This window comes from Miniopterus natalensis, chromosome 15 (assembly GCF_054644295.1).
Source record: "Miniopterus natalensis isolate mMinNat1 chromosome 15, mMinNat1.hap1, whole genome shotgun sequence".
Classification (NCBI taxonomy): Eukaryota; Metazoa; Chordata; class Mammalia; order Chiroptera; family Miniopteridae; genus Miniopterus; species Miniopterus natalensis.
This window is the reverse complement of record NC_142095.1, coordinates 39,815,458-39,841,745: the sequence shown is the minus strand read 5'-3', so window position 1 is coordinate 39,841,745 and position 26,288 is coordinate 39,815,458. Positions and strand designations below refer to the sequence as shown.

The window sequence follows — 26,288 nt, the reverse complement described above, 5'->3', positions numbered from 1 at the left end:
AAATAGGTTCAGGGGTAGGTGGGATGGGGAGGGGGCTGGTGGTTAGAGGGTCTACTTAACTTGGATTTTATTCTGTAAGATTTGCGGAACCTTTCAAAGATTTGAAGTGGGATGCAGTGGTGAGGAGGGATGACTGCTTGAGATTTAACAGCTTTGCTGCTTTCAGTGCACAGGGGGAGCTAAGGCAGGGGCCTGGGTGGGGGAGGAAGTGTCTGAAGCAAAGTGGCTGCAGAAATGAGGGAGGGGGGTCTGCAGTCTCCCGGGGTCCAGAGTGGGTGTGGGGGGATGGTGATTCCACTCACTGAGAGTCTCTTCCTCAGTCGGGGCGCCCCCGTTTCCAGACCCACCAAATGGGGATATGGGACAATGGGCACTAAGGGAGGTCTTGTGGGCCTGCTCCCCGAGGATACCCAGGCCTGTGCCCCTCTCCTCTCGGAGAAACTCGCCCAGCCCGCGCCCCCTCTCCTGGGGCCTTGCCCTTTGCTGGCTCAGCTGACGAAGCACTTCTGTCACGTGTGGGAGTTAATGGTTGGTGGGTATTAATATGTTATCCCGTTCTGGTAGCCTATTTCCATTTTAAACAGTGGTCCGCAGTGCTTGGGCTAAAAGAGTCCTCAGAACTCAGATCAGCCCTGAAACTTTCATTAGACTTTTACCAGAAAACCTTCCGTTGTCCAATTTTATCTTCAACTTATCTTTTTCAGGTTTCTCTCCAGAAGAGTCTCAAATTGAGACCAGGTTAAAATAAACTGTAAGCTAAGAAAATTTACTCTCTTTTGCTCTCTAGTGGCAGATTCTTGAAAACATCTTTTTTTTGGTTTGTTTTATTTTATTGGTTTTAAAACCAATAGTTATTTTTCGTTAAAAATGTGCAATTTGTATAAACAGTGGGTTCATCATTTTATTTTTTACATACTTTATTAATTGTCCTAAAAGTTCCCATCTTACTTCTGTTTTTAATAAAATATTTCAAGCATATAGGAAAGTGTGCAGGCAATACCAAAATTTTCATGAACCCACCACCAAGCTTTTCTGCCTCCCTCCCTCCCCCCTCACTCCCTCCCTCCCTCCCCCCTCCCTCCCTCCCTCCCTCCGTTTCGTGTTTTCCAATTTTATCTTTTTATTTCCATTGTCCACCCCCTCCTCTTTGGCATCCATCAGCTTGTTTTCTATATCTATGGGTCTGTTTCTGTTTTGTTTATTTATTTATTTTGCTTTTTTTACATTTCACGTGTGAGTGAAATCATACGGTATTTGTCTTTCTCTGTCTGACTTACTTCATTTAGCATAGTGCCCTCAAGGTCCATCCATGTTGTCACAAAGAGCAAGATTTCATTCTTTTTTATTGCTGAATAATATTCCTCTGTGTGTGTGTGTGTGTGTGTGTGTGTGTGTGTGTGTGTGTGTGTGTAAGGTGTCCCCCCAAATGTACACACATTTTAACAGCTGATAGCTCAATTTTGAAAATGAAATGTATTTTAATAAACACTGCCTTTATAATTATTCAAAGTGTGTGTATACATTTTGGGGGGAGATATATATACACACACATACCAACCACATCTTCTTTAATCCATTCATTTAGTGATGGACATCTAGGTTGCTTCCGTATTTTAGCTATTACTAGTAATGTTGTAGTGAACATAGGGGTGCATATATCTTTTCAAATTAGTGTTTTGGATTTCTTTGGATAAATACCCAGAGGTGGAATTGCTGGGTCATAAGGTAATCCTGTTTTTAATTTTTGAGCAACTTTCATACTGTTTTCCACAGTGGCTGCACCAGTCTGCCTTCCCACCAACGGTACAGGACGGCTCCCTTTTCTCTACGCCCTCGCCGGCACTTGTTTCTTGATTTATTGATGATAACTTTTGTGACAGGTGTGAGGTGGTATCTCATTATGGTTTTGATTTGCATCTCTCTCATGATTAGTGATGTTGAGCATCTTTTCATATGTCTGTTGGCCATCTGTATGTTCTCTTTGGAGAAGTATCTATTCAGGTCCTCTGCCCATTTTTTTAATCGGATTGTTTTGTGTGTGTTAACTGATATGAGTTCTTTATATATTTTTGATATTAACTCTTTATTGGATGTATCATGGATGAATTTCTTCTCCAATTCAGTAGGTTGTCTTTTCATTTTGGGGATGGTTTCCTCTGCTATGCAAAACCTTTTTAGTTTTATGTAGTCCCCTTTGTTTATTTTTTCCTTTTGTCTGCCTTGTTCGAGGAGATACTGTATCCGATGTCAAAGAGTTTACTGCCTATGTTTTTTTCTGGGATTTTTATGGTTTCAGGTCTAACATTTAAGTCTTTAATCCATTTTGAGTTTATATTTGTATATGGCGTAATAAAAGGGGCCAATTTCATTGTTTGCATGTATCTGTTCAGTTTTGCCAACTCCGCTTATTGGAGAGACTGTCTTTACTTCGTTATATATCCTTGCCTCCTTTTTCATAGATTAATTGACAGTAGAAGCGAGGGTTTATTTCTGGGCTCCATTCCATTGCATTGATCTACATATCTGTTATTATGTTAGTACAATAAATAGCTATCACGATTATTGTAGCTTTGTAGTATAGTTTGCTATCAGGGAGTGTGATACCTCTCACTTTGTTTTTTCTCAAGATTTCTTTGGTGATTCTGGGTCATTTGTGGTTCCGTACAAATTTTATAATTAGCAGTTCAAATTCTGAGAACTAAAGCATTGGTGTTTTAATAGGGACTGCACTGGGTCTGTATATTACTTGAGGCGGTAGGGACATTCTAACAATATTGATCTTTTAATCCATGAGCAAGGTACATCCTTCTGTCGATTTGCATCTCACTCAGTTTCTTCTATGTCTTAATAGTTTTCAGAGTACAGATACTTTTTACCCCTTAAATATATTCCTGGGTGTTTTACACTTCTTGATGCATTTGTGAAGGGGATTTTTTTCTTAATTTCTTCTTTTGATCATTCATTATTGGCATATAGAACTGCAGCAGGTTCCTATCTATTGATTCTGTGTGTTGCAACTTTACTGGAGTCATTTATTAGTTCCAATAGTTTTTTGGTGGAGTCTTTAGGGTTTTCTATATATAGTATCATGTCATCTGCAGATAATGAGAATTTCACTGCTTCCTTTCCCACTTGGATGCCTTTTATTTGTATGTCTTGCCTGAGTGCTCTGGCTAGGACTCCCAGCACTGTGCTGAACAGAAGTGGTGAGAGTGGGCATCCTTGCCCTGTCCCTGCTCTTAGAGGAAAAGCTTTCAGCTTTTCACTGTTGAGTGTGGTGTTAGCTGTGGGTTTGTCATATGTGTCGTTTATTATGCTGAGATATGTTCCTTCTATATCTCCTTTGCTGAGAGTTGTGTTTGTTTTGTTTTGTTTTGAGACAAATGGTTTATTTGGTAACAAGGAATAGAAAGGAATTTTAATTCCTCTTCTCTCTTCTGGTGATGAACTGTGGTGGTCAGGTGGACAGCAGCACACGAGGGCCTCCTTGCTGTCCTCGATCTCCTGCACAAGCGCAAGGCTGCCTGAGCTATACCACTTGCAATGATTATTTTCTAGGCAGAAGTGCCAGTTGTTGTGCCTTCCAATGTATCGGCAGTTGCTACATTCTCCTTGTCTTCAGGTTTCGTGGCAGGAAAACAGACGCACTTCCTTGATGTCATTGGAGTCTGCGAGAAACGTGCCCCAGGCAGCTGTGGGGGGCAGCCCCTTTCCGAGGGTGCCGCAGGAGTGTTCATCTATGGACGTGGCCTGTTCTCTGACAAGCTCCACTGCCACGCGGTGCGATTCAGCCCGGTGCAGGCACTGCATATTTCCTTTCTCACAGCAGGCAGCTCAGTGTGCTTAGTCAGACCCTTATTATCTGTGGGTGATCACAGATGAACGTAGGATTGATGCATATCACTTCCAGGAACTCCTCAGCAAGCTTATCAAGGAGTCTGGCTGTGGTCCGAGGTGGAAGGCAATGGACGGCCTTTGTCGCACAGATATCATCAAGGATTTTGCAAGGTTAGTTTCTGGCAGCTTCACCCCCAGGGCTTTCCTGATTCTCGGGGAGGGTGGGGTGAAGTCAATCTCATAGGCTTTGTCCTCTGGGCCACCTGGATGGTAGGTGACCTTGGAACTGCCTGTAACGTACTTCGACGTCCTAAAACCATCTTCTCCGTGATTTCCATGAGATTGTGATAGTCTATGTTTGCCGTGTAGAACTCACAGGTGGGGAACTCAGGATTGTGAATTTAATCAATTCCTTTATTCTGGAACTGGTGTCCAGTTTTGTGAACCCCGTCAATGCTGCGACCACAAGCATTTTACGGTAGAGTTCTGGAGCAATTCTCAAATACAAATTCAGGTCCAGCGCATTGTGGTCGGTGATAAAAGGCTTGGCCACAGCTCCCCCTGGAATAGTGTTCATCAGAGGAGTTTCAATCTCTACGAATCCCAACTCATCCAAGAAATTCCTTATATACTATGTGATAATCTTAGAGCAGATGATAAATTTCTGCCTCACAAAGTCACTCAGGATCAAGCCCAGGTATCTCTGATGACACCCTGTTTCCTTGTCTTTGAGGCCAAAGTGAAAATGAGGTAACACATGCAAACAAGGAGACAGTGTGATCTCATAGGGAGTGATGCTCAGCTCACCCTTCTTGGTTTTCCCAGGATTCCCCTGAGCTCCAGTTATGTCTCCCTGACAGTTTGTTATTGATATGGATAAATTCTCCTTCTGATGTATAAATCTTGATATTGGCCATGACTTGCCACTTGACCCCCTTTCCTTGAAGGTCATAGAAGATGAGCTTCCCCCAAGAAGCTCTTTGGGCCATGGATGATCCTACCTGCCACCCTTTAGGTGATGTCACTCAGGTGGTCCCCAGGCTCAGGTGACTGTATTCTTGGATGAAGTGAGTAAGTGAGACGTCTACATGGAACTTGTGTGGGACGAGTCTTCCTCATGGACCTTTAGTTGGTGGGCCGCTTGGCTGCAAATCCTGGTTGGTTTAGGCCCAGGCTCTCCGCCTTGGCACCACATCATTGTCAGTGGTGTGTCTGGTGGCCCCAGCAGTGGCCTGGATTGGTTATTTCTCACTGAGCTCCTTCTGCTTGGCCTTCTCTGCCTTCTCAGCTTTCAGGCATCTTTTAAACTCACTTCTTTTACGAGCAAGTGGCTTGTTCTTGCGAAACGCTCAGAAAGGAGCAAGTCGACCCAGTTGCGGCCCCCACCGTGCCCAGGAGGTTTGGTGCAGGGACTCCTGACAAGCCTTAGAGCAGCTTGCGTTGCATCAAAATGGCAGAGCTCCTTGGAACTAATGATCACCGCCACTTTTTTTTGGCTCAGTTTCTTTTCGCCACCGCCCACATTCACCTCAGTGTCCTGCACCACAGCCATTTTTCTGGAGGGTGGGGAGGGCTGACCTTTTTATCATAAAAGGATGTTGAATCTTTTCAAATGCTTTTTCCTGCATCTATTGAGATGGTTTTTTTAAAAAAATCTTTTATTGTGTTAATGTGATGTATCGCATTAATTGATTTACGGATGGTGAACCATCCTTACATCCCTGATGGGAGTCCCACTTGGTCATGGCGAATAATCCTGTGAATGTATTGTTGAATCCAGTTTGCTAATATTTTGTTATGAATTTTCGCACCTGTGTTCATCAAGGCTATTGGCCTGTAATTTTCTTTTTCTGTAATGTCTTTATCTGGGTGATGTATCAGGGTGATGCTGTCTTCATAAAATGAGTTTGAAAGCATTCCTTCCTCTTTGATTTTTGGAAATAGCTTAAGAAGGATAGACGTTAATTCTTCTTCGAACGTTTGGTAGAATTAGCCTGTGATGCCATCTGGTCCTGCACTTTAATTTGTTGGAAGTTTTTTGATTATAACTTCAATTTCATTGCTAGTAATTGGTCTGTTCAGATTTTGTATTTCTTCCTGGGTCAGTCTTGAAAGGTAGACTTCTAGAAATTTATGCATTTTTTTTAGTTTTTCACATTTATTGGTTACTCACAGTACTCTTTAATGATCCTTTGTCCTTCTGCCGTGGTGGTTGTAACTTGTCTTTCATTTATGATTTTATTTGGGTTGTCTTTTTTTCTTGATCAGTTTGGCTAAAGGTTTGTTTATTTTATTTATCTTTTTAAAGAACCAGCTCTTAGTTTTATTAATCATTCCATTGTTTTTTAAATTTCTATTTTGTTTATTTCCTCTCTGATCTTAACTATTTCCTTCCTTCTGTTTACTTTGGGGTTTGTTTCTTCTTTTTCTAGTTCTGTTAGGTGTAGAGTTAGAGTGTTTATTTGGGATTTTGCTTGTTTCTTGAAGTAAGCTTGTGAACTTCCCTCTTAGAACTGCTTTTGCTGCATCCCATAAATTTTGAAAAGTTATATTTTCATAGTTTTTGATTTATTGTTAGACTTCCTCCTTGATTCATTGGTTGTTTAGTAGCATGTTGTTTAGTCTCCACATATTTGTTTTTTCCAGTTTTCTTCCTGTAGGTGATTTCTAGTTTTATGCCATTGTGGCTGGAAAAGATTCTGGATATGATAAATTATATGGTAAGAAAATTTACTCTCTTTTGCTCCCAAGTGGCAGAATCTTTTTTTTTTCCCCCCAAAGAATAGTTTCTTGATTTTTAGAGAGAGAGAGGAAGGGAGAGGGAGAGAGAAACATCAATGTGACAACCCAGCATCCGTCGGCTGCCTCCTGCATCTGCATGCCTCTACAGGGGATCGAGCCCCCAACCCTGGCACGTGCCCTGACCAGGAATCGAACCCACAGTCTTTTGTCGGGCAGGACGAAGCCCAACTAACTGAGCCACACTGGCCAGGGCCCCTAGTTGCAGACTCTTGAACACCTTTTTTTCAGTTCCAACCACTTTGGAATTCATTGATTTAAAAAATGATTGCCCGGCCGGGCGTGGCTCAGTGGTTGAGCATCGACCTAGGATCTAGGCAATCGAGGTTCGATTCCCGGTCAGGGCACAAGCCCGGATTGCGGGCTTGATCCCCAGTCGGGGGCATGCGGGAGGCAGCCGATCAATGACTCTCTCATCATTGATGTTTCAGCTCTCTCTCTCCCTCTCTGTGAAATTAATAAAGATATATTTTTAAAAAATAATGATTGCATGTTTTCTATATGCCAGGTGCTACAAATATCCTCATTGTCTGATATTATCATGGCCATTGAGTCAGTTCCTAAAGAGGCATAAAGGCATATAAAGTAAATAAAAATGAATCGACATGTTTGGATTTTATTTTTTCGTTTTTAGTATTTCACATTACTCTTTGATATGGTGACTATCTTGAGGTATTGCAAACCCAAGGGTAAGAACTGATGCTGTGTGCACCAGCCATCGTTCCTCCTAAATATCTTATTTCCTTCTATTATCCTGGATTCCAGAGAATGTGGGAAGGAGGTACTGTGTAGATTTCTAGGTCTAACAAGAAAAATATTAAAAGATTACACATCCATGACTAGTATCTTGAGACAAAAATCGCTCATAATAATGAAAAAGAAAACAAACCCTCCTGGGAAGTGACTGGGGCTGTGGAAGCTCCTTTCCCTTTCTGACAAACAATTTTAGAGAACTACTCATATTCTCCACAAAGTGGGCTCTTTTATAAAGCCCGAGCGAGCTGACCTCAGTTCTCTGTAAGTGGCTACGTCAGTGCCTGAGCCGAGGCAGGCGAGCGCCTGCCGGCCTCCTGTTACCGCAGCGTGTGGACTCCTACCTCGCTGTCTCGCCGTGTTTTGTCTGCTTGTTTTTGTCTTTGCATTTTTATATGGAAATTTTGCCCAAGTTTTATATAAAGTTGTATTGTTTATTTAAAGCCCTGTGATATTTTAAAAATAGCATCCAGCCCGGCCGAGTGTGGCTCAGCGGTTGAGCATCAACCTGGGATCCAGGCAATTGGGGTTCGGTTCCCGGTCAGGGCACATGCCCGGGTTGAGGGCTCGATCAATGACTCTCTCATCATTGATGTTTCTCTCTCTCTCTCCCTCTCCTTTCCTCTCTCTGAAATCAATGAAGATATATTAAAAAAATAAAATAAAAATAAAAATAGCATCCAGTAATTGTAACAGCTATGAAAATAACACGTGTATATTGTATTTTATAATCTGTAATGTGCTTTTATCCATGACCACTGAGCCTTTTAATGAGATGGGTATTTCCCCTTCCAGAGTAGGACACTGAGGCTCAGGCAGGTTAATCAACTTGTCCAGTCACACAGTTAATTACCAGCCTCTGGCCAGAGTTTTCTGCCCCCAGGGCTGAGTTGTTTACATTCTGGGAGAGTGGAAAATCCCCATTCTCAGGAGGCTGATGTAAGACTTGAGTGTACAGCAATGCTTTTGGTGGAAATGTGTAGAAATTATCCTATCGTAGGGTCTAGCAAGCCTTCCTGAACAGGTATTTATGCCATGTTGACTTGGGGAATGAGCAGACTGTGGAGCTGGACCAAACCATAGAAGGCACTGAGGTCAGCTGAGGGCCTGGCACCGAGCTGTTGATGCCCAAGGATCATGATTCTTCTCTGTGATATGTGCCGAGGCTGGTATCCAATACAGAGGAGTCCTCTCCCTCTTGAGAACTGGGGCTTTGCCAGCTCTCTCTTACCCGGCTTCTCCCCAGTTACTAGAGAAGGGTAACATGGAGTTATAGCAATATGATTCTGGGAACACAGTTCTCTTCCCACCCTGTGAGGCCAGTTCTGTGTCCTTAAGGACGCATAGGAGGGACTCTATTTGACAGTTATGTCATGATGTTGATATGGTAGGTGTTGCTTGAAAGGTCCCAATCACAGATGTTGGAGGTCACAGGACCTTCTTTCTGTTTCTCCAGTGTGCCATACTCCCTGCCACAGGGCCTTTGCACATGTTGTCACCTCTACTGGGAATGCTTACCCCCCTCCCCCCACCATTCTTTAGATCTCACAGAGCTCATGCTAAGGTCTACCTTTTTCTAAAAGCCTTCCTTAACTCTTGTATAAATATATACTTAACCTTGGTAAAATATCTGTTCAACTCATTAATGAGAGAACTGGATGACTGAGGAAAAGAAAGCTGGTTCTAAGAAGCATCCAGGAAGGTGTGTGTATGTGTGTGTATGCATGTGAGTGTGTGTATATATGTATACTCTCATAGGTGCGTATATGCATATATATGTATATATGTATATGTGTATACATATGTGTATATATAGTCATGGAAAAATATGGAAAAAGAATAGGATAGAATTACAGACTTAAATATAAACTGTTTAGAGCCCTAGAGGAAAATAACACCAACCTTTGGAATTATTTTCAACCTGTCAGAAATGATTTGCCAATCTTTTACAAATTATCATCCTAACTTCATAGAGTCTGGGCCACTGAAATCTTGCCGTCTCTGCATTCAGACCTGCTGGGGTTTTCTGGGAGGAAGCAGGTAGCTCTGATATGGGGTGTCTGTCAGTGAAGTTTGGAGTCTGATCAGAAGGACAGCCTCTTAGAATAGAAATGGGATGCTTCTGTGGGCCACCTGCAGACACTTGGTCAAGTTCTCCAAGTTGCATGGGTTCTCTGATGCAGAGCTGTAGCATTCACCTTTTAGGTGGCATTATAGGGTGACATTTTAAGGTGACATTCAAGTGCACCAAGAAAAACAAGTGAGGAGTGAAATGAAATGCTCTGTGACCTTGTACTTTCTCTCAGATCTTCTTTTTGTTTACTATTCAGATTAATAACAAAACAAAACAAAAACTATAGAAGGTATTTAAGACTGCCGTCTCCAGGTGGCAGAACTGGAACCTTCCGGGAGAGGTGGATCTTTTCAGCTGCCTGTTTCTAATACTGGCCAGCAGAGGGCGCTCTCCGCTCACATTCAGTGCTGTTTTTCTCCATGGACTTGTTCTGGAGTGGAGGCAGGAACCCTGTTGTCTCGCCCTCAGCCCTGGAAAAGATTTCATTTCCAGCTATTTCAAATTTAATTTTGAGTTCTCAAGGGTGGGGCTTTCCCCTTTTAGAGTTGCAATGTCTGTGCTGTTATTTGAACATCGGCACCTACTGTTTTCAAGCATCCAAAGCCCTAGAAAAGTCATAAGAGGGAGGTGCATTCTCCAAGGTTCTTAGAGCACAGGCTCAAACCGAAGGGGGGCCAAGTGGGCACAGAATGTTGCATAAACACCAGTTAATAAATACTTGGCTCCAGATGAGCCTGACCTTCACATCTTCATGGTCCAGGCCATGCCTCCCATTGGTACAGAAGTGGGAGATGGTTTCAGAGCATTCACTGGCCAGTCCTAGAGGGGAACAGCACTGGGACATGCAGGACACTGTACTTCCCATGGGGCATTTTAATTCCTTCCAGTGGATTCTTTGTCCCCCCCAACATATTTTTAATCCTAATGATGCTATTAATAATACTGATAAGTAACATTTATTGTGCTCTTGTCATTAGCTGGGCACTGTGCTAAGTGCTCTTATGAATGAATGTCAGCTTATTTAACCTTAAAATCCCAAGAGGTGGGGGAACTGCTGGGTCTTCTGAGGCTTTTTGAGGGTCAGACACTTGCTGAGGATCACTTAGCCAGTGATGGAAGATCCAGATTTGACCCCACGTAGGTATTGCCCAAACCTCTCCATCGCTCATTTGTTGAGTTCCAGTTATGGGCTGGATAGTGTGGTGCAGACACAAGACACCATACCTCTCTGGTTAATTTTAATTTTGATGTGCTATTATTTAAATACTTGAAAGCTGAGAGAGAAAGAGAGCTCTCAGGAAGCATATATCTGAGAGAGGAGGCCCTAAGGAATCCCTTGTTCCTAGGAAGGTCCCTTCCTCAGTGGCCACCAGGATGGAGGCGTAGGGGTGGGAGTGAGGGGAGGTGGGTGGGTTCAGCTTGTCTCCCTCCTTTTCAGTTAGAGCAACTCTGCTTCTACCAAGTTGACGCCTTGGGTTTTGAGTAGGATCGGATTTGACATATGGATTCTGTTACTAACAAGGATGTAGCAAACCTCCAGTGTAGGGGGCTCAAGGGCACGTCCAGGAGCAGTATCCACCCCCTGGCGCCTGCCTCTGCCTCCCTTCATCTTCCAGCTCTCTTTCCAGTGGCTCTTTCTCTCCTGCCTCCCTCCTGGCTACACACGTCCTTCCCTGGCTCCTGCTAAGCCTTCGCATTGCCAGCAGCTATGCTCAACTCCTGTGCTGTGGGGAGGCCATGAGGAGGAGGCCTGGAGCCAAAGCTCAGCTCCCCCACCTGCTAGAATACTGTGCACTCGCCTTGTGGCCCGGGTTCCTCATCGTGAGATGGGGTGTTAACAGAATCTGCCCATCAAGTTGTTGTGTGGGTTATCTGAGATGATGGCACACACCTGGCCAATATCCGTGGACCATTATGAGTATTCATTATTATTAATATAGTAACGGCCATCACCATCCTATATTTTCCTCCCAATATTCTCAAGAGAGTTCGCCCTCTCTCCTGCTTCCATTTCTTCCTCTCCCGCTCACCCCTTCTCAGAGCTTGGCCAGCTGACTGCCCCCTCCCACCCCCACTGCTGTCCTGAGACAGGTTGTCAGCTATGTCCTGAGAGTAAGGCTGGATCTTTCTGTCTGTACCTGGCAAGGACCCCCAGACTTCGTATGTGTTAAACCAAGCTCCAGACCCTCCAAAGCTAGTCCTGCATCCTGATTCCCCAGTGGCACTCTACCCTCTGAGTCGACCGCCTGGAGCCGGCATCGTCTTTGAGGAAATTTGGGTGTTATTGGCCATTTTACAGAAGAGCAGTCTCAGAGAGAGACTGCGTTAGGGGCTTGCACAGATCTCGGGGTTTGGGTTACAGATACAGCCGGGAAGAGGGGCCTTTGAGTCCTAGTTCACCTTTCCTTCCCAGGCTGGAATGGGTTCTAGAAAGCTGTTGGCTAAATTATTGGGGGTGTAGAGGGCAGCAGGTCCACTGTTATTTCTGTGACCCTGTCCCCCAGTGATGAGACTTCCTTCAGGGAGAAGGTGAGAAGGAACGAACCCCCAGTGCACACGGCACCACGAGCGAGTGAGGGAAACTGGGCACGGAAGACTACCTATCCGTGACCCCACGTCCATGACTTTTTGGAAAAGGCAAAATTACAGGAAAACAGATCAGTGGTTGCCAGGAACCAGGGTGGGGAGGAGGGTTTGACTACAAAGCGGTGTAGGAGGGACTTCAGGGGGTGATGAATTGTGTCTTCATTGAGGGATCATACGCCTCCAAGTGTTTGTCAAAACTCACATCTGCACACCAGAAAGCGAATTTGACTGTATGTAAAAATGTGTTTTAAAAAATGAGTTAATAAAATAAATAAAATTTAAAATAAAATACAGGCTCCTGGGTGGGAAGACAGAATGTGCTGTCACCACCCTCCAGTTGGTGGGTCCTCGCCCCAGTTTTACAGATGTGGAAACTGAGGCACAGGCCTTTGGGAAATGGTGGAGAGAGGATGTCTTTATCTCGTCTTCTGTGCCTTTATCTCAGCCCCTCCAGGCCCTGGGTGCTGCTCTGAGAGCTGAGGACCAAGCCCTCAGGAGATTGGACTGGTTTCTGCCCCCACCGTCTAGAATTCTGGGAAGCAGCCATGGAATATGTAATTCCAAGAGTGGCGTGGGAGGGAGGGTCAGGGAGGAGCGCCTTGAGGAAGGGGGTGGGGGAGGTTAGTGGCAGCAGGTGTCCGTAAGCGAATGAGAATTCATTCTGAGGGCACTGGGGAGCCTGTGCAGGCTGAAGCAGGCCCGATCCCAAATCCATCCATCTCTAAAGACCCAGCCTGCTCCACACCCTGCACTTCCGGTCTTGCTGCTGGGGCTTAGGGTGTTGGGGACACCCAGTTTGTGTGTGTGTGTTTATATTTAATCCACTCTGCTGGTGATTCATGCACTCCTCATAGACTCCTGCACCTAAATACAATCTGTTAATAAGTTGTGTCAAAGAGCCAGGGGGCACTTGTAACTGCCCAATGGTTGATGAGCTCCTGAGCACTGCTCGGGAAACCAGAAGCAACTTGCTGCTCCTTGCTTTTCTGTCCCACTTGCTGGCCCACATCACCATCTGTGCTTATCTTGGTCATTTACTTGGTTGGTTATTTGTTAAGGGTCTCCCCCACCCCCATTTGTTTGCAAGTTTCAGGTTTGCATGGTTCAGTCTCTCACCAGCGCCTGGTATCTAGGAGCACTCAGAAAATGCTTCTGAAATGAGGGCTGCAGGCAACTGTCAGCTCTGCATCCTCAGCAGTGCACACCCCCTCTCAGAAACCCCGCTTCCTCATCTGTCTTTACAGAGGAGCTCGCCCCAAGCTCTCAGTGCCCACCTGTATGTCTGGGGGACATGCCTAGAGACCAGCCCAAGTGGCAGAGACCCGTCCAGGGCTCCCAGGAGTGGCGAGCACCTCACGTCCTCAGCAGGCCACGCCTTGCGATGCGCCTGCATTCCCGCTGTTCCAGGGGCCAGGATAGCACCAGCACCTGAGCAGTGTGCTTTTCCAGGCACATGTCTGTTTTAATTTAAATTCGTGTATTTGTATTAGAAGATCTCCGTATGTTTCTTTGTTTTTCTTTGGAAGCATTCACAGGCCAGTGCTGAAAAAATTACCATTCTTCGCTCCAAAAGAAATATAATTTCCCATAACATTTTGGATTTCCAGGGTCTGGAAAGCGAGCTAATGTTGCTTTAGCTGATAGCAGGTGGGGGTGGGGGTATCAGTCATCACGGGGCCACCGAGGAGTTTTGAAGGATCACTTTCCACTGTGCAAGGCCAGCCTCGCCTCCCGTGTTTTCTTTCCCCCTCCTCTCAAATGCACTGAGTGCCAAGCTAAGTCAAAATAGTTTCCTTCCTCAGTGGGCCCTTGGTGCTGCGATATCTATATAGTCCAGGGGGCAAATATTCACTTGGTTATAGTTCAACATTGGCAGTTAAAAATGATCTTTATAAAACAGAACATGGAAAATGTACAAAGGGATAAAAAAAAAAAGTTCTGCCACTATCAGTCATGTAGGGTTTTTCTTATCTTTTTAACATGTTAGCTTACTCATTATGAAACTTTGTACCATACTTTAAAATTTAACAATTTAACATAATCATTTTCTCATGACGTTGGCAAATTAGAAATTACAGTTGAGGCACTCACCCCTCCCTCCCGCCCTGACACGCAGCCACCCCCCGATCGTGGGTCAGTCCACTCACCGACCGTCCATCCCTGTGTGGAACAGGGTCAGGCTCTAGGAAAACAATAATCAGTGAAGCAGCCAGGGAGTTATTAACTAGTGGGACCAGAGCAACAACAAACACACAGCAAGATAGCTGATCGCAGTTCTCTGGGTCTGCAGGCTGCTGGTGGCCCGGCTCTGTGGCTGTCCTGCATTGATGAAGTCTGTCCCTGTTGGGGGCTGGATTTAAACACTGGATTTGGAGTTTCCCTATGGAAAAGGCAGCCCAGCCAGTGCTCAGGACTGTGGGACCTTCCCATGTGGGGTTAACCAAGAGGCTGTGTTAAAGTGTGTGGAGATCAGTTGTTGAACTGGGATAGCAAGTCTGAGGAGGAGACATTGAACCTGGCCTGGCCTTGTGGAGCCTGCAGAAGGGGCTACAAGTGCAGTGGTCTCTGATGCTGGATGGCAGGTGGTTATTTGGAGCATCCCAGGCCCCTGTCGGAGGCAGAACAACATTGTCAGAGGGGTTTCCTAGGAAGCTTTATAAGCACAGCAAAGTCTGAAGGCATATACATCAGGCCAGCAGTCACCAGCTCTGCGTGTGACAGGGACCAGGGAGCACCTGAAACCAGTGGCCAAGGCAGTGCAAGGGCCACAAGAGGGAGAGGCAGAGATGCCAGGAGCCCACACCCCACCTGAAAGGGGAGGCTGTCACTCAACCCCAGCTGGCCATTGTCATATGCGGGAATGAGGGCCCTCCGTGACATTGAACTGGAGCCAGATACCTGATTTCTAAATGAATTCTCCTAGCTTTTTAAGTGTTAGAAGCTACCACACATGCTAAAAAACACACAAACAGAAAAGCTAAGCCAAGAGTCACCTCGTGGGTCATATAAAATATGTCAGTAGTCTGCCTGTTTTTGACATGCACCCAAAATTTAACTTAGAGGTTAAAATATTATGGATTTTTCATTGTTTACTTGTTACAGTGTACGCTTTTGTAATGAGCATATAGTATTTCTATAAGCAGGGAAAAAAGAAGGAAAACATCTTTGTAACCCAAAGGGCTACTTGTCTTTTAATTCTCAGTGATGCTCCCTGGATAGGTGGGGAACCGTCAGGTTGCCTGCATTATGGACGCAGCTGTTGGAGTGTTGACTCAGGGAAGAGGGCCCGTGTGCAAGAGGTCGCAGGGTCTGCTGACTGCGGCAACGGGCAGGTGGGGACCTTGGTGCCTGCTGTGTGCTGGGCACTCTCCTCTGTTCACTGTGTCCTCACTCCTTTCATTGTCCTTTCCCTCCTCATTCATTCACCAGGTGTATGCTGAGCACTGATCTGGCCCCAAGGATACAGCAGTGAACAAAGTAGACAAAAATCCCCGCTCTCATAGCATTTGAGTGGGGGAAACAAACAAGGAGCAATAAATAAGTCATAGGATAGGTCTGATGGTGATAAACACCATAGGAAATGGACGGGGTTTGGGGTAGCGAGGCTAGGGGGGCTGCGGTTTCCAACAGGGTAATCCAGGAGAGTCCTACTGAAAAGAGACCTGAAGGAAGAGTTCACTCCATCACACGTGTATCATGCTTACTGTGTGTCAGACACTATGTTAGGCACTGTGGAGGGTCTCCTGGGAACATTTCATTTTGTCAATTGCTTTCTTTTACAATGAAATAAAACATAGTTTTTGGGTTGCATGTGACAGAAATACAGTGCACATGTGTTAGAATTTTTTTTTTTTTTTTAAAAAGACTCACTTATTTGGCAAATCCAGTGATAGTGATAGTTCTGCCTTCAGGCATGGCTAGATCCAGGTGGCTAATCCGTGCCACCAGGAATCTCTCTAGGTCTCTCTACTTTCTCTAGATTTAGCTTCCTACTCAGGTAGGCTCTGTACAAGATGCCTGCACAATTCATGCCCATCTCGGGAGCCTAGGGCTGGCCTTTCCTGAATCCCAGGTCTAAGTGCTGAGGAGAGGGCATCCCCAAACTAAAAATCAGGGTGCTATTGGCAGGAGAGGGGGGACTAAATGCTGGGCACTGAGAAACAGCTCACATCCACCCTAGCAACACTTGCATCAAGAGAGCAAGAAGGGAGGAAAAGAGCCTACAAATGGGGAGACCTTTAAGGGTCCAAACTGTCACCAACAGACCATATAACCTTGAGCCAACTCTTAGTTTTCCAGCCTCTAAATGAGGGGGTAGACCAGCTGGTTCTCTGAGGATCCTTCCACATCATTTGAAAACAGACACTAATTAAATTACCAGGTTTCAAGCAATACAGGGTTATGGATTCTGGTGAAACACACAGGTAATTTCCCCTCCCAACAACCAGCTCTTTTGGTGAATTGCTGGGGAGGCTGTGGCAGATGTAAGGCCTCTGCTCGCGCTGTGCTCTGCCTTGGCACATGTGATATGCCGGAAGCTTTGTCAGTCTTTGGTCTGATGAGAGAAGTGAACTCACTGCCATGGGTTTCATGCTCCAAAGACCAGAATGGCACATTTAGAAGCTTGTGAGCGGCCATAGTTTAAACAACACGTGACTGTTAACAGCTGTGGGGGAAACCAGCTGTGCAGATGTCAGCATGTGTTTCCAAGACACCGACTAGATCCCTCAGTCCAGATTTTGTTTTCATGGTTATGTCTCATCTCCACAGTTATATATACACTCCAGTGTATTTCCCTGGGAGCACAGGGAGGGATGACAGAGATTGCCCTTGGGGACTGTGTGACTTACCCTTTCTGTTTGTCAGACGTCTGTGTCTGCGGACCAGAGGTCAGGCTGCCTGGTGGTGGTGGTGGTGGGGAGCTTGGCAGTGAGTCATCTCAGAGCTGGAGGCATTGGCAGGCATGCAGTTTCACAAGGGACCCTGGGGGCTAAGGTGTCAGGGCTGAGCAGTGCAGTGCAGAGGTCAAGAGCCCTGGGGCCTGACTGACTTGATTTGAAGACTGACGGCTTTGCTACTTCTTGGCTGTGTGACCTGGGCCAAGTTACTTGAGCTCTCTGTGCTCAGTTCCCCATCTGTAAATCTGAACAATAATAACACCTACTCTGTCAGGAGTAAGTAGGAAAACACGTGCCAGGTTCTTGTCAGCCGGAATGATGACTACTGTTGGTGGACTGAAAGGACACAGTGGTATCATATTTGTAACAGCTAACACACTGTGCTTCTTACTGGCAGGCACACTAAGCGAAAGACACTGTTCTTAGCTCTCCTGAGAACATTAACCCAGATAGATAACATGATCCTTCATGAACTCAGGTGGGCACTATTGTTTTCATTCTCATTTTACTGATGAGGAAGCTGAGGCCAAAAGAGCTGAGTAACTCGCCCAAAACCACACAGATGGTGAGGGTGGGTTTTGAACCCAGGAAACTACATAGAGAGCTTCCTATGGGTCAGGGAATCTCCTAAGTGCTTTCTATAGATTGACTCACTTAACTCCCACAACAAACCCTCTGAGATGGTTGCTATTATTTCCCCATTTTATGGAGGGGGAAACTGAGGTGCGGAGAAATGGATAAGAACATGAATGGAATTCACACCCTCTTTAGCTGGGCGATTGAGACAGGGGAGCTGGCCTCCTTGATCAGGTTGCTTTGGGGTAACAGGTAACTGATGACAAGCGCTGCATGCATACCTGGTACAGAGCAGAGCCCTGGAGGGCAGCTGTTTTATTATTAGTGACAGGGCCTTGCTCACAGACCCCGGCTTCATTCCTGCCTCAAGCTGCTCCTGGTAGCTGGGGCAGGCTGAGAGCTCTTGGGAAGGGCTGGCTTCTTGGGGAAAGAGATCTTTGAAGAGATGTCTCCACCTCCAGCTTGGGCCTTCTGTGGCACCAGGGCATAGCTTGGCCCCACCACAGATCCTGTGTCTGGCTTTGAAGGTGACAGTTCTGCCACCCGGGGAAGGCTAATGCACTGTCAACCTGTCCTAGCCACATGGGGACAAACTGTCTAACAGGTCTGGGTCTTTACTTGGCTGCAAAACAGAGTGAGTGTGGGCTGGAAGCATGTGGCTCAGTGGTTAAGCATCGACCTAGGATCCAGGCGATCAGGATTCAATTCCCGGTCAGGGCACATACCCGGGTTGTGGGCTGCAGCCGATCAATGACTCTCTCATCATTGATGTTTCTATCTCTCTCTCTCCCTCTCCCTTCCTCTCTCTGAAATCAATAAAGATATATTTAAAAAAAAACAAATCCAGAAAATTCCATATTTTCCCAGTGTGGAGTAACAAGTCTTCTTGCCACTGTTTTACATACTGACCATGGTAGAACTTTCTCAGCAGCCAGTGCTTCGCCGCTGGTGGAGTCCAGTGTCCAGTTTCTTCCTCTGAAACAACACTGGGAGCCATATCCTTGTCGCTAAGCCCATGTTCATGGTTATTCTGTCAAATTAATTATGGTAAGGGTGAAGTTCTGGGTCATTTTAATGTTGAAAAATGCTGCCAAATTACCCTGTGGAACCGTTGTGCCAATGTATACACTCACAGTTGTGGAAGAATGCCTGTTTCCCAGCATGCTGGCCCACACTGGGTATTACCATGAAAAACTGCCACTTTGAAAGGCAGACGTGCTAGCTTATTTACACTTACATTTTGCCAGTTACTACGGAGGGTAAAGGGTGAACATTTTTCCTTGCTTTATTGGCTGTTTGGGTTTCTTCTTCTGTGAACTCTCTGTGTCAATGCAAAACATTTCAGCTTTATTTTTTTTTAAAAGAAACATTCTTTTCTGATTACAGAATCAATGTGTACATCTGTAAAAGTTCAGACAGTGAAGGAATGGGTGGCATGCAAGTGCAGCTCCCTTGGATCAGTGGTAACCCTGAGAGAGCACCACTGCTGACAGTGTCGACGTTATTTTTTCAGAATTTTTAAGAAAAAATTTCAGTGCTGCCATTTGGCCTTAAAGATTTCTTTAAGTATCTTAAAAGATGGTTTTGCTCAGTAGTGTTAGTAGTGTTTTGATAGATCAATCTTTTCAAAGGAGCTGTGTGACCTAGTGGGAAGGACAGTGAATTTGCGGTCCCCACTGACCGCTAGCATGTTGCCCAGTGCTCAACCGGGTATGCGTGAGCCCTGCAAACAGCCAGCCTTGCCCAGCCCCCGGGTCAGCACCTCCGCCCGCGCTGTTGGCTTTCTGTTTTGAATGGCAGGCTGCGGAGCTGTCGCGGGGGTGGTGGGCGAGAGGGCGAGGGCTTCTGCTTTTCTGCTGGCACCGTTGCATTGGTGATAACAGTTATTAATAGCCACCAATAGCAGCCAGCATTCTCTCTGTTTGTCCTTTGCATGCTTGGGTCTACTACATCTCACAACCACTCTATAAGGTGTGAAACCCAATATTCTTGTTCTTCTTATTCTGGTGCATTCCTAGAGGCCAAACCATTTGCTAAGGGTCCCCAGCTAACAAGTGCCGGAGCCAGGCCTCAGAATCAGCCCTGCCAGGCGCTGAGGTCCTGGTGGGGGCTAACCTCCCACTCTGCAGCCTGCATAGCCTTTCTGAGCCCTGTCTCCCTGCCAGCCTTTATTCATATTTGTTTGGTCCAAATGCATGTAGGGACCTGGGGAAGCCCCAGTAGGTTCCTCATCTCGTAAAGACTGGAGCACATTGGGAACAGGTAAAAAGGTGAGTTTCTGCAGGAGCTGCTTCCCTGAGTCAGGACTCCCAAGCTGGGAGAGCATCTCTGCCTGGGCGACAAGGGGTGGTTGCCATGACAGCGGCTGTGGCAATGCTGATGCAAGCGCAGGCCCTGTTCCCACTGGAGCCCAGCTGGTGAGCCGGCAGATAAGGTGCCCAAGAGAACGGGGTGGGGGCTTCTCCACCCTGTGCTTCAGATGGACTATATTTTATCGAAATATTGGTAAATAGCATATAACTCATCCACACAGTTCTCATTTCTCTCTCCCCACTTTGTGGCCAGGAAAACCCTCAGGGGTTAAGAGCCAGCATCCTGGAAGCAGGCTCTCCGGCTGTAACCTTTAGTAGCCATGAAACACAGTAATTATATTTCCCTCTCTACTCAGACTGTCTTACTCTGAGAAGTGCCCTTACTCAGAATTACCCTCTCTTACCCAGGATTTTGTGGGTGGTTTGTTCTGTCACAGGGATGAAATAATCTCAGTTTGAACGATGCCCTTGGTATTACCTTTCCTTTTCTGCACATATGTTCTAACAAGTCTGACGTGGTCCCACCCCCACCACCGTATTTCACTGACAGTTTGGGAATAAACATGTTTTTATGTGCGGCCCCAGTCACTGCCAAAAACAGCGTTTATGGAGCTTCTAATTACCTTGGAGACTGTGGTAGGTCCTATATCAGAGTCAATAAACTGCTTTAAGTGATGCTGGCTAATTTAAGAATTTTTGGTCTTTTTAACTGAGTTAGGATCAACAGAACATTTGTTAGAGATGCCCATGTTTAAGGACTCATTTTTAAGGTTGCAGTTTTCATTTTGGAAGTGCTGGGCCACCTACAGACTGATTTATTAGCTTCTGATCAATATGTTATTGAGTAAAGTATGAATACTTCCTTCTCCTCCCTGGGCAGAAAGCCCTCGTGGAGCCCCTGGTAGGCAGGGACTAGGAAAGTATGATGTTAATAAATGTGCTTTTTGAGTTAGGGCTTTCCAGGATTTGGAAAACATGAATTGATCTCTTTCCTATTTGTTTCTGATTTGTATATAGTTTGACAAAACAATTCCAAGGACTTTTCTTAAATTTCTTCTTAAGTGAAAAATTGGGAAGATAGTTCAGGTTGATTTTAAAAAACTGTCTTATAAGTCTTGTTTGTTTGATCCAAATGCCCTAAAAACATTAAGAAAACTCAGCCATTAAAATTTTTAAACTAAAATTATACCTTTATTAAAGTATCACATGCATGCATTAAAGTATACCAATTAATCTACATGGATTTTTATTTTCAGATGTAGAGAAACCAATCTGCAAGACTAATCTCTTACCTTTATTATTATTTTTTAAAGTCTAATACACTTCATTTAAAGAGTAACCAACCCAGTAACACTGGCTCTGGGCCTAGTACTGTACATCGTAAGCATTGTAGTTTCCATCTCCTTTCCTGCGTTGTCACTGCGTCTGCAATGGTTTTAATATCTGTTTCTCTGTTCATATTCTCTGGAACCAGACTGCCTGGGTTTGAATCCTCGCTCTGCCACTTACTAGCTATGTGATATTGGGCAAGCCACTTAACCTCTCTGAACTCCAGTTTCCTCATTTGTAAAGTGGCAATAATAAAAGTACCTGCTTGGCCCTGGCTGGTTAGCTTAGTTGGTTATAGTGTTGTCCTGCTATGCCAAGGTTGCGGGTTAGATCCCTGGTCAGGGCCCATGCAAAAAACAACCAATGAATGCATGAATAAGTGGAATAACACAGCGATGTTTCTCTCTCTTCCCTCTCTCTAAAATCAATTAAAAAAAATAAAAAATATATAATAGTACCCACTCATAAAATTGTTTTGAGGATTAAATGAGTTCATATTTACTAAGCATTTAGAACAGTGCCTGGTGGATGGTTGTTTTTGTTGTTTTGTTTTTAAAGTAAACCCTTAAGAACTTACTCTCCATACAGAGAAACTGAGGATTCTCTCAGTCTGTAAGTCAAAGGTGAGAGGTGTTGAGTTGGGATGACTGACCTGACCCCACATTGGTAGAGTTAAGGTGCTCTCACCATTGGGGAGCTTTGGTTTTTCATTTCAGACAAGGGGGCGCCTCTCAGTGTTGGCTCATGGGAAGGTAGGTACGTGCAAAGCAAAGAGTCCTGGTTAGAAAAACACACGCTCGGGAAAGAATGGGAGCTCCCCAGGCAAAACTTTAGAAAAACAACAGTCTGCTGCTCCTTGATTAAAGGGTAGCAAACTAATTATCCTTTCCGGAGGGACGTGAGGGCTGTCTGCAGGGCTGTGACCTGGGGGTGCAGGATGTGGATTTCCTTAGGATATAATGAAGCCTTTACCATTGAAAACGGGCCATAATTCTGATGGATGCAGGTGGGGAGAGGGAGAACGATCTCCTTGCTTTTAAAAGCAACCCCTAAACACTGTAGAAACGTCATTTGTAAGTCAGCACTTTGAGAATATGAAAAAATAACTTTCTTAAATTGGATTTCCAAAAGACCTCTGTTACAAAATATCCCTTCAAAAATATTCTGTAATTTCTGCTAATTAGACCGGCATATAATTAGCTTGACTATTTGAAGCTTGGTGCTGCCAGCAAGAAGTCATCCATCCACTGATGATGGAGATCCGAACGTCAGTGGGGAATAACTGGGAAACACATTATTTTTCATGCTGAACAAATGTCAAGTAGTATTAATTATAGTTAGTTTTTTTTGGTTTTGTTTTTTTTAGTTAAGGGAAGGGAATGAAACCTTCCATTCTGGGATAATTGGTGTATGATTTGTCTTTCATACCATCCTGTTAGGGATGGAAGTTCCCACTGACCTATACCCCTTGGCTGGAAAAATATCAAGAAAGTTCAGGAAAGTGTTACAAATATTTATTGAGCATCTACCATGTGCCAGGTACCCAGAGAGTGGGAATAAAACATTTAAAAGACAGATGAAATGCCTTCCCTCAGGGAGCTCCCATTTTAATGACTTCAGTGGACTGGAAAATACCTAAGATTCCTGTCAACTTATATTTTCTGCAAACAGTGCTTCTAGGCACCTCTTAGCTCTGGTCCCCCAAATCCACTTACTTCCCCTTGTCAACTCACCAGGGATCTCTGCTTTCAGTGGGCACTTCTCTGTCCCCTACTTAGTGAAATAATTGAGCACTCCTCCTTGGAACACTTTCCTCGCTGGCTCTGGGGACGCCCCTCTCTTGGTGGTTCTCACCTTGGTGGGCTCCTCTTCCAATGACTCCCTAATGCAGCCTCCAGTTCTCACAGCCACGTCCAGCTCCACATCTCCATTTCCAGGTCCGTACCAGCTCACATGTGACATTTCAAAAGTACTGTGTCTGCTCTTTATTTTTGTCCCCAAATCTGCTCCTACCGCCGGTTTCCTCCAGTTGCTCCCGCTAAAATTTCTTAAAGCATCCTTTACTTCTGTTTTATTTCACCCTCCACATCCAATCCACTAGCAAATCCTGTTACCCTACCTTCAAGTATGCCCATAATTCCAGCACGGCTCACCACCCCCGCTGCCACCATCCTGGTTCCAAGTCCCTGGTGTCCCTTACCTGGGCCACTGTGGGAATTTCCTCACACACACACCCTCCGCCCTCTGCTCCTTGTTTTGCTCATACAACCGTTTCCTCCACACAGCACTGAGAACAGTCCTTTGAAAACTTGGACAGATCATGTTTCTCTTCTGCTCGGAGTGCTCCTGTGGCTTCCCCTCTCACTCAGATGGAAATCTAGAGCCCTTGCACTAATCTGTAAGACCCGTGCCAACTGGTTCCTGTTCCCTCTAGGACTTTGTCTGCTCTTTGCTCGCTCGCTCACCCAGCTCGAGCCGCCCCGGACCTGCTGCCTCTCCGCCGTGCCCCAGGAGCTTTGCACATGCTGTCCCCGCCCCTTTGTTGGAGAAGCCTGCCCTGAGCACTCCGTATAAAACAGCGGCGGCTCCCATTATCCCGACAGCATAGGATCTGTCACCTCCTAAAGTAAGCTTTGAGAGAACAGGAGCTATGTTTTACTCTCTGCAGTATCCCTTTTGCCTATAGCAATGCCCGGCATGTAGTGGACACTCCGCAAATGTTTAGAGCTAACACTGATGAATATTCAGCATGAGCTGGGGTGTATGCAAAGCATTTTAAAGGAATTACTTATTTACTGCTCATAGCAACCCTGTCAAGTCTAAGCCTTGTCACATCCATTTTCGTGTTGGAAACTGAGACTGGGGGGAGTCCTGTAAGTTCCCCAAGGTCACTGGTGAATTTGGGCTTGAACCCACATCTTGGAGACCACAGAGCCCATGGTCTGACCACCTCTGTCTCCCTTTCGTGGCCTTATTTTGTTCTAGAAAGGTTTGTAGGGGCTGCCCAACGCATGGAAATGTGGCCCATCTGGACTTGAAGTATGGAAATGGACAAGAGTATTTGTTATGATGGGATGGTGTCCCTCAGGGTGTTTGGGGTTTTAATTTGATGGAGGAAGTTCTGGCATCTTACAGGTACTTTCTCCTGGATGAGGAGACAGCCAGGGAACCACATTGGGGTTAGCAAGGTAAAAATCTCATGCAATCCAGAGCCTTCTTAAATGCCCCTGGGAAAGTGCCATGTTGGAGCCTGACCCACCTTCATGACCAGTGTTCCCTTCAGTGCTGTTCACTAGGGCAGTTCTGAACAAGGGCTGGCCGGGATTTGAGGACCTTTTGTTCAGAAATTGCCTATTTAGGATCCTGCTCAGCCTGAGAGAGGCCCAGGGGAAGAGAGGAGGCTGAGCCAGGTGCAGCCCCACAGCCCCATGCCAGGCCCCACAGCCTCAGGGTCCATGCCCAGTGCTCAGGAGCCCCTGAGTGGCCCCCATTATGGGTCTCTCTCTCCTTCTCTCTCTCCCTCCCTCACTGCCTCCCTCCCTTCCTCCAGCACATGTGATTTTGTTCATGTTCTGTCACTGTCCTCTTTGGCTCTTCTGTGATACTGTGGAGAGCAGACCTACCAAGGGCAAGCACAGTACATTCAGTCTCCAACTATTTATTAAGCTCATCCTAACAGCAGGGCGTGCAGAGACAGCAAGGGACCCAGCTCAGAGTCCCTGGCCTCCCAGAGCTCGGCACCGGGAAGGGACTAATGTTTAAAGCGCACCTTTTGTGGGCCAGGCACTAAGAACTTTACACACATTAACTTCATTCAGTCCTCACGAGAGTCCTGTTATTACCTCCATTTTATAGATGGGGGAAGCAGGGAACAGAGAAGTTAAGTCACTTGCCCAGTGTCGCACAGCTAGTGAATGGCAGAGCTGGCTTCAGTGTCTGTGCTCTTAACCACTGACTGCTGCTGCTTTATGGTGCCAGCTCAAGAATCACTGAAGTACATTTGCCATTGGCAGTTCTTCTGGAAGACTGCACCCGCGAAAAGCCGTTCTAAAGATAAAAGCTGTGCAGGAAGCCGGAGTACAAGAGGGGAACGCCTCAGGATGGCTGGTGAGGTGGGAGCAGGAGGTGGAAAGGGTGTTGCTGCAGAATCCCTGAGCTCAGAGGCCTGGGGCTGGGCTGGAGAGGGGGGGAAGTGCAGAAAGCCAGAGAGTGTGGGAATTTTTATCATTGTTAAATGATTCACGTAAATATGTGTCTCAGAAACGGGCGTGTAGGGCTGATTTCTCACAAGTGCTGATAAAACCTCACATCGAAGCCATTTTCATCAATTCCCAGGCTGCATGGAATGCTTGCTCTTATTCACAGAATTCCCTCTTCTGCAGTAGTTAATAGAATTTTATTTTACATGATGATTTCATGAAGATTTTTTCCATTAAATATATATATCTTTTATTTTGCTGGCAAATATCTGTATGTCACCTTCACTTTTTAAAAAAATTGTGGTTAAATACATATGACATAATATTTACCATTTTAAAGTATATAATAATTCAGTGGCATTAATTACATTCACAGTGTTGTGCATCCATTACCACTCTAATTCCAGAACTTTTCATCACACCAAAGGAAACCATGTACCCACTAAGCAGTCATCTTCATTCCCCCTCTTCCCCCAGCCCCTGGCCACCATTAATCTGCTGTCTATAGATTTGCCTATTCTGGGTATCTTATATAAATGGAATCACATAATATGTAGACTTTTGTGTCTGGAGTCTTTCACTTTGTGTGTTTTCAAGGTTGTTCTGTGTTGTAGCATGTTACCAGCACTTCGTTCCTTTTTATGATTGAATGGTATTCCACTGTATGCATATAGCACATTTTGTTTACCCATTCTCCAGTCGATGGAATTTAATATATACCTTTTTAATGTGGTTACTAGCCTACCGGCTCTTTGCTAGACACTTGGCTACATGCTATATCCTGAAGAGCCCTCACATACCAATAAAAAGAACACCCCTTTATATAGATGAGCAAATGACCCCAACAAGCATTTCAAAAAAGGGTAACTACAAATATAATAATTTCATTGGTTTTAAAAGTCATTTAAATCTCTTCATTTCAGGT

At 45.4% G+C, this 26,288-nt stretch overlaps 1 protein-coding gene and 1 pseudogene across 1 annotated transcript in view; one reads left to right on the top strand and one right to left on the bottom strand.

Annotated features, from left to right (window-relative positions):
- ARHGEF3 (Rho guanine nucleotide exchange factor 3) overlaps positions 1-26,288 on the top strand; it is a 238,653-nt gene that overhangs the window by 30,038 nt on the left and 182,327 nt on the right. The window lies entirely within an intron of this gene.
- Positions 3,555-5,389, bottom strand: LOC107530625 (lysine--tRNA ligase-like; annotated as a pseudogene).